The following is an 8174-nucleotide window of genomic DNA, read 5'->3' as shown; positions in this document are numbered from 1 at the left end:
TCAAAAAATAAGGACAGAGCCTTATTTTATCTTATCATTTTATTTTTTTGAGGAAGACCTGTCATCAACTGACCTCCACATATAAATGCACACACACACACACACACACACACACACACACATATGCACACAAATGACTGTGATCACCTGGAAGCTACTGAAAATACTTGTTTGCCTACTAATTTGTCACATAAAACGTTCTTCATACATTTTTACCTAATACAACACACACAGCTGTGTCCAGAGTGTCTAAGAGACCAACAAGTTTGAGAACTGGTGCACCGCACTGCTTAGCTGACAACTTCAGATATTGAATTCCACAGGCATTGGACTGGAAAGAGGGTTGGGTAAAGTGTGAAAGCATAAAGAACTGAGCTCAGCCGGGCGTGGTGGCGCACGCCTTTAATCCCAGCACTCGGAGGCGAGCCAGGCGGATCTCTGTGAGTTCGAGGCCAGCCGGCTACCAAGTGAGCTCCAGGAAAGGCGCAAAGCTACACAGAGAAACCCTGTCTCGAAAAAAACAAACAAAAACAAAAAAAAAAAAAAAAGAACTGAGCTCAAATTCCTAGCACCCATGTATAAAAGTCAGGCATACCAATGGTATCTATGATCCCAAACTGGGGAGCAGAGGCATGAGGTTTGTTGGCTATTCAATCTCAGCTAAATCAGTAAGCTCAAAATCAATGAGATACCCTCTCTCAAAAAATAAGATGGAGGGCTAGCGAGATGGCTTAATGGGTAAAGGCACCTGCCCCAAGCCTGAAGACCTGGACGTGTTACTCAGAACCCACGTGGTGGAAGGAGAGATAGGACTCTCTTAACTGTCCTCCACCAGAGCACTGTGGTATGCCCATTCACACGCAAAATAAATAAACCTGTAATTTTTAAAATGTTAACTAAAAAAAGTGAGAGGAAGACATCATGTACCTGAACACACACATGCATATAATGCATATACTACACATACACATCACAAAAAATAAACGAATTGATGTAATAGATAAACTTTCGACCAATTTCATCACATCTCATTTACACAAACCTCATATATCCTGTTGTGAAAGACTTCTAACGTATAACCTTGCTTCACTAAAATTTATTAAGAATGGATTGTCACATGATGGTTTGATGACTATCAAATTAATCCAGTCCAAACGTTGGTTCCCCAACCTGCCTCAACTTCATTTAACTTTGCTGAACAATTTATTCCACATTGCAAAGCACCTTGGAATTAGCGCCGCTGCAAATTACAGAATTTTCTTACTGGAATAACATGTTGGGGAAGCAGGGTTAAATCTTCTAAACCAATAATACATTAACAATGATTTCTTGATTTTTCTTAACTTTCATCAATTCATCCAACTGGAGTTTCATTCCGCCCTCTAGGACTGATCGGGCAGTGGTCTCTGGGAAGAAAAGCAGAGGCATCCCTGTTAAAACACTGCACTTGCTAGAGCTCCCGTCTCAAGGCGTCTGACGTCATCACGCACACACACCCATGTCAGGTCAGGGGCCCGCCCTGGCCTTGCGCCAGCTGATTGGCGAGCCCGGGCATGGTCGAAGGTGCCATTGGCTGGTGGCCGATTGGGCCGCACCATCTTCAAGGCACCTTCCCAGTAGAGAAGCTTCCCTTCCACGAGGCAGCTAGGCGTGCCGACCGTCCCAGCTGTGCACCGGGAGTCGCCAACACCCTCGTTCGCGGTCCAGTTCCTCAGCCGTTTCTTGAAACCTCCAGAGACTTTTCCAGAGCCACGCGCCAGGGAGGTGGCACCACCCGCGCCTGCCTGGCGCGGTCGTGACGTCAGGCTTACGCTAGTGGCGATTGGCTGAGGAAATGTGGCGCGACGGGCGCTGGCGCGAGTGATTGGACATGCCGTTAGGGGCGGTGTCTGAAGGCGGGGCTTGCTGCGAAGAGCGTTGAAATACGGCGCACCTCCGCACTTCAAGGCGCTTCTAGCCGGAGTCTCTGGTAAGAGTCACTCTGTTGAGGGATGGGCGGGGGACCAGGAGGTGCTGGGTGGCAGGATGAGGCTGAGGTGACGCGGTTTCCCACCTTGGCTCTCCATGTGTGGCATTGACGTTCGGTCCGCCTGGGACTGTTGCTCCCCTTGGGCTGGGTACTGGTTCTGGGCGGGTTGGGTGATGGGCTGCATCCCAGTGGCAGAGCTTTCGGATCCCAACGGGCTGTCTGTCGGTGGAGACTGGAGACGCCCTGAGAAGCGGTCCAGTAGTCCGAGAAATGCTGCGGTCATAGACTTGGGGAGCTGAGTTATAAAAAAGGAACTGACTTGACTTAAGAAAATCTAGTCTTTGCTCCATTATGGAGCACCTCACTTGTCTTCTTCGAATAATGAATAAATAGGTCGATGGCTGCTTGCTTCTAGTTTTAGAGAGGATTTGCAGGTATTGTGGTTGTTAAATGTCCCGGTGAATTTTATAAAGAAATGGAGACGCCTCTCCTATGTGTTCCTGGATCTTTTTCTTGAGTTAGGTGATGTGTATTTTCCACACCTTATCTTAAAATGGGTAAGAAAATGAAGTTGATTTTTAATATCCTGGCATTATGAGTTAAAGACTTTTTTTTTTCAAAAAGTTTAGTAATTCCAGAATGAAATCAACCTTAGAATTTTAAATTAGCCTATGAATGTCGAAAATATACCTGTCAGTTGAAGTACATTTTCACTTCTTACAATGCTTGTCCTTTCCTGTAATCATTAAGCTCATTGCTTTTTTTGAGGTTGTTGTTGTGGTGGTGGTGTGGGTTTTTTTGAGGGGGGCGGGTTTTTTGTATTCAGTATTTTAGCCTTATTGTCATCAGTGATATTCCCCTGTCTCCCGACTAGTTCATTCTGTACTCTATTTAGTTTTAGAAAGTTGTATTAGCCGTTCAAAGGTATGTTTTAACTCCAGTAATCTGTATATTTGAAAGTAGATCACATAGAATCTTCAAAATAAATTGTGGGAAAACTTATTTTAAAAAACCGAGAGGATATGTAAGGACTCTTACAAAGATTAGAAAAGTTAGAAATTGCTGGATAGAGATGTGCAAAAGATGTTACAATACAGAAAGTGGTCTAAATTTACACTTAAGTTGAGAAAATTAGGTGTCTGCACTAAGGTCGGATGTATGAAGTATAACCTAAAATTGATTGTAAGAAAAAAAAATCATTTTGTGACATGGGGATTAAGTGAAATTCAGATTTTAGTGTCCATAAATAAAAGACTGACTGGAAACAGCTGCACCTAGTCCACATTGTCTAGTTTAGGCATTGTCTAATTCTTGGACTTATAAAAGCAGAATTGAAGTATAATAATTCACTATTCAGAAAAAAAAATTCCAGGAACTGCTCTAAAGCATCTACTTGAATATAGTGAATAAAGTTTTTGCCTCTTCATCAAAAATATTATCTATATATTGCCCTTAGGGAATTGACAGAATTGTTGCATAAATCTTTTCTAACTAGGAGCCCAGGTTAAAAATTGGATAAAATCTTATGGACATTGTTTAAATGTTTGTGAATTGAACTTTGAAACCTAGATTTCAATTAACATTGGTGTGTGGCATTCTTTACCAATCATGCTGAGGATGCAAATGGCAAAAACACTTGGAATGATTTTAGGAACATGTAATAAAGAATTGAGAAACTGTTGTGGAAAATAGGATGAAAAATTAGGTTGGAGCCAGATCACGAATAAAAAAATATATAAAGAAAATACACACAAAAGGAGGAGTGATTTCCCAATGCTACAAGAGGTGTCAGCTCAGTAATTTGAATAGAACATTGAGTTTGGCACTTTAGAGCAACTGTTATAAAAGGCTAGGTACGATTGTCATAGGAGAAATGATGGGCCAAGTAGGGTTGCGTATTTGATTTGGCCAGTGGCATCCTTGGAGAAACCCACGGGGTTAGAGTGGTGAGGCTGCAGATGGGAACAATAAGCATAATTATTATAAGCTTAATGGCTGAATTAGCTCCTCAGCTCAAATCTAGATATACTTCTCTATATGTATATGCCATTTAGAAAACTATAATATGATGACCTTTTTCAATATTAGTGTTCTAGGTCAGATCAGACATTCTGTCATAATGCCAGAAATAAATACCAGCCATCTCGATGAAAAACAAGTTCAACTTCTAGCAGAGATGTGTATTCTTATTGATGAAAATGACAATAAAATTGGGGCTGACACCAAGAAAAACTGTCACCTGAATGAAAACATTGACAAAGGTACTGTTTTAAAATATTTTTTACAAAGTGATCTGTGTAGACATTTCCAGTTAGCTGACAAAAATATTGGGATAAAAGGAATGCTTTTTTCTTTGGGGTAAAGAGAGTCTTACTGTGTAGCTTGGCTACTATTCCTGAAAGAGCATTTGGCCTGCATCAAAACTGCCAACACTGCCAAGTGAAAAGGAGTTTCACTTGGTGACTAGTCTTGCTGGTTTGCTGGAACTATTCTCCATAATAGTCATGCAGAAATTCCTGTTAGAAGACTGGAAAATAGCAGAACTGTCAACAGGTTGTTAGTCATTCTCAACTGCAAGAGGGGAAATTGGACAAATAACTGGCATTTTCTGACCAATCATACTTATTTTGCTTTTAGGATTATTACATCGAGCTTTTAGTGTCTTCTTATTTAATAGTGAAAATAAGCTCCTGTTACAGCAGAGATCAGATGCTAAAATTACCTTTCCAGGTTAGTATACTTAACGCACAAGGTAGATTCTACTGGGAACTATATTAATCTGATTGAACTTCTTGGGGCCAAGGTCCAAAAGGAATAGCTTGGTAAATGGCTTACATTTTACATTTTAACTTAAATCCTTATCAAATAATATAACTACTATCTGAATTATCTCTGTGTTTTTATCTTCTTGGTTTAAGACAGCATTAAGATTATCCATAACTATCTTCAGAAAATACTGGGAGCCCATTGTAACTGACTTAAAACTCTGTTATCTGATTACTTATAAAACTTTCCCTTGATCTTGCAAACCTGATTTGAAGAACAGTTCGTCTATTACTATATTACTATTTTCCAGGTTGTTTCACCAATAGTTGCTGTAGTCATCCATTAAGTAATCCAGGTGAGCTGAAGAAAACAACGCCATTGGTGTAAAACGAGCTGCACAGAGGCGCTTAAAAGCTGAATTGGGAATTCCCTTAGAAGAGGTAATCAGTCTTCTTAGAGAGCCTACAATCGAAACCTTAATCAGTATGTTAAGATGTTGACTAATAACCAAAAAGCAATTTTCAGCAGTGCTTTGAGTGAACCCAGAGTTTTGTACATTCCTGGCAAGTACTTTTCCACTAACTTTCAGTTCCAGACCAAGAATTTGTTTTCAGACAGTTTCACTCTGTAATCCAAGCTGGCCTTAAATTCTTGATCCTCCTGCCTCAGCCTCCCAATTGCTGTGATTACAGTGGTACATAGTCTGTGCTTTATAACTTCCTGATTTATAGAACTAGCCCTTCAATAAGGAATATTGTGTACATTTTATTGTTTTTTTTTTGAAACAGTGTCTTGCTGTATAGCTCCTACTGGTTTCCAACAAATAATATACTTGTTTTGTCTCTTAAGTGCTGGGTTTATTGGCATGTATTCCAAACCAGCCAAATTTTTTGCTTCTCTTTCTTAAAAATAACTTTTTATTTTATGGTTTGCCTACATTGATGTTGTGCACCACATATATGTCTGGTGCCCAAGGAGACCAGAAAGAGGGTGTTAGATCCCCAGGAACTAGAGTAGCAAATAGCTGAACCACCAGCTGAAAGAGTAAGTGGTGCTCTTAACTGCTGAGCCATCTCTCCAGCCTCTTTAAAAAAAATATGTGATACCTATTTTTGTTTTATGTTTGTGCTTTTTCCTAATGTATGTCTTGTGTGCCATTGTGCATGCACTGCAAGAGGAGACTGAAAGAGGGAGTGGAGTCCCTTGGAACTAGAGTTAAGGCTGTTGTTAGCTGCAGTGTTGGTGCTAGGAACCTCAAATCTGAGTCCTGGGGAAGAACAAGACAGTACTCTTACTGGCTGAGCTATCTCTCCAGCCTCCTTTCTGAGATGTGATGGATCTCATGTAGCTGAAAATGCCCTTGATGATCCACCTGCCTTCATTTTCCTGTGCTGAGAGTATAAGTATGCACCATCATGCCTAGTTTATTGTGGTAGTGAGGATGGAACCCAGTTCTTCACCCATTGGCTTGGCAGGCCCTCACTGAGCTAAATCCCAGTACTTGGGAGGCAGAGGTAGATGGTTCTCTGAGTTTCAGGCCAGACTTATCTACATAATGAGTTCCAAGCTAGCCAGGGCTACTTGGAAAGACCTTGCCTCAAAAATGAGTATTTTTTTAACGGGAACAATTCCAAGGAAGGAAAAGGTTATTTCAGTTCACTCAGAATTGTGGTTCATGTTCCTAAAGGATGTCCACAAGGCAGGCATTCATCTCTGATTTTATCAATTAAAAAAGCCATCATATAGACTGGTATATCAATATTGAGCAAAACTAGGACCATGATTTTAAGAAACCAAAATTTAGGCTAGATAACCTGGAGCTCACTGTGTAGACCAGGCTAGCCTTAAACTTATAGAGATCTGCCTGTGTCAGTTTTTCAGCCAGCATGCTGGTACTAAAGATGTGCACCACTATGCCTTACTGTCCTCTTTGAACAGTGTGACAAAGTGTCTCACATCTAGTTGAAATAGTAAATGTTTTTCGTAATAGCAACTTTAAAATATGAATGCATTCTATTTTGAATAACCTATATTGAGTAACGTTCTAGTTGAGTAACTGTTTTTTAATATTTTTAAAAAAATTAACTTATGTTCAAGTCTCGAGAATAAAAAATTGAGACACTCAAACAGTAATAATTTTTCCATATATCATCAATAGGAGAATAATATTTTAAAAACTCTGATTGTAGCCAGGCTTGGTGGCACACACCTTTAATCCCAGCACTCAGGAGCAGAGCGGGCTGATCTCTGTGAGTTTGAGGCCAGCCTGGTCTACAGAGTGAGTTCCAGGATAGATTTCAAAGCTACACAGAGAAATTCTGTCTAGAAAAACAAACAAACAAAAAACCCTCTGATCGTAAAACTACTCTGCTGCCATTCAAGATATTGTTAAAGGCTAGAGGATGGCTCAGCAGTTAAAAGCACTGACTGCTCTTCCAGAGAACCCATGTTTAATACTCAACACCAACATATAATGGCAGCTTATTATCCCTCTATTTCCAGTTCTGGGGAGATCAGTTGCCCTCTTCTGTCTCCCAGGGCACTGGGCACACAAGTGGTTCACAGGCATATATGCCAGGTAAAACACTCATACACAAAAAGTAAATTTAAAAAACAAGATATTTCTTGAAATGTGTTGATTTTAGGTTATCTTTTTGTCGTTAGTCAGTTTTTTCTTTAATTTTTTGAAAACAGTGTCTCACTGCACATTCCTGATTAGCTTGGTACTTACTATGTAGATGAGACTGGCCTCAAACTCAGAGAGCCATCTCCCTCTGCCTGCTGAGTACTGAGATTAAAAACAGGTACACGATGTCCGACTTGGTGGATGGTATTAATTGAGTTTTCTTTTTATGTTGGTAGGTTGATCCAAATGAGATGCATTATCTAACACGAATTTACTACAAGGCCCAGTCTGATGGTATCTGGGGTGAACATGAAATTGATTATATTTTGTTCTGAAAAAAGAATGTAACCTTGAATCCAGATCCCAATGAGATTAAAAGCTATCTCTATGTATCAAAGGAAGAACTCAAAGAAATTATGAAGAAAGCAGCCAGTGGTGAAATTAAGTTAACTCATGGTTTAAAATTATTGTAGACACTTTTCTCTTTAAATGGTGGGATAACTTAAACCATTTGAGTCAGTTTGTTGATCATAACAAAATACATAGAATGTGAATGTGTAACTGAATTGAAAATTTTTTCTACCTAGTAAGATAGGTTGGTTTTTTTTTTTTTTTTTTTTTTTGTTTTTGTTTTCTTTTGTTTTGAACTGGGCTCCCTTTTATGATACATGGGTATTTACAACCAGAAATTTGTTTGAGAAAAAAGCCCACTGACTTACAGTTTTGTATTATCTATCCCATGTGTATGCAAAGATGTTTATAGAAGACATTTATGAGAGGTTATTGCAAAATTATGCCATAAATAAAACTTAA

At 39.6% G+C, this 8174-nt stretch overlaps 1 pseudogene; it reads left to right on the top strand.

Moving 5' to 3' along the window:
- Positions 1–1885: 1885 nt before the first annotated feature.
- On the top strand, positions 1886–7947 carry LOC114707938 (annotated as a pseudogene).
- The last annotated feature ends 227 nt before the right edge of the window (positions 7948–8174 follow it).

This window comes from Peromyscus leucopus, unplaced genomic scaffold (genome assembly GCF_004664715.2).
Source record: "Peromyscus leucopus breed LL Stock unplaced genomic scaffold, UCI_PerLeu_2.1 scaffold_70, whole genome shotgun sequence".
NCBI classification, from domain to species: domain Eukaryota; kingdom Metazoa; phylum Chordata; class Mammalia; order Rodentia; family Cricetidae; genus Peromyscus; species Peromyscus leucopus.
This window is presented reverse-complemented; position numbering and strand designations above follow the sequence as displayed.